Source organism: Poecilia formosa, unplaced genomic scaffold, assembly GCF_000485575.1.
Source record: "Poecilia formosa unplaced genomic scaffold, Poecilia_formosa-5.1.2 Scaffold530, whole genome shotgun sequence".
In the NCBI taxonomy this organism is placed as follows: Eukaryota; Metazoa; Chordata; class Actinopteri; order Cyprinodontiformes; family Poeciliidae; genus Poecilia; species Poecilia formosa.
Genome location: NW_006800469.1, coordinates 210,578 through 211,238, shown reverse-complemented (window position 1 = coordinate 211,238; position 661 = coordinate 210,578).

Here is a 661-nt window from a genome sequence, read left to right as displayed (position 1 = left end):
AGACCACCCACGGAGGGGGAGAGGGGGATTTTTTTTTTTTATATTAGGGCTGTGTAATAATATCGATTTTGCCATATATATTGATATTTTCTTTCCTAGAAAAAAATCGATATTGGATGATGCAAGTATCGCATCATCCAACTGTCACCTTGCCCACTGCTTGCTTCGCCAGGAGAGTGATTAGGTCATCAGGCTTAGAGTGATTCCTTCAGATGTTAAGTGTCAAGGTTAAAAAGGTATCAAACTATTCAGAGCTAGAACATAGTGCACTTTATTTACTTTACCAATGTATGTAACCTACAGTTTGTACTGTTTCAATTAAAAGGAACATGTTTTCTCACCACTTCTTTCATTCATTTTGTCCAGCTGTTGACTTTAAGTCTGTGTCCATGTCCAACCAGAGCCAGGTATTGTGTAGTTGGTGCTTTTAATCAGTTTTCAGTTTTAATTTAATCCAACTCTATAACAGTCACAAAATGTCGGCAAAATCACTCTGTCCCTCTAAAATCTTTCAGAAAATCGCAAAAGTGTATTGAATTGTATTGTTTGCTGAATATCGCAATATATATTGTATTGTGAGCAGAATATCGTGTATCGTATCATTAGATTATTGAATCACTACAGCCCAGAGGATGAAAGAGACCACCCGCGGAGGGTATAT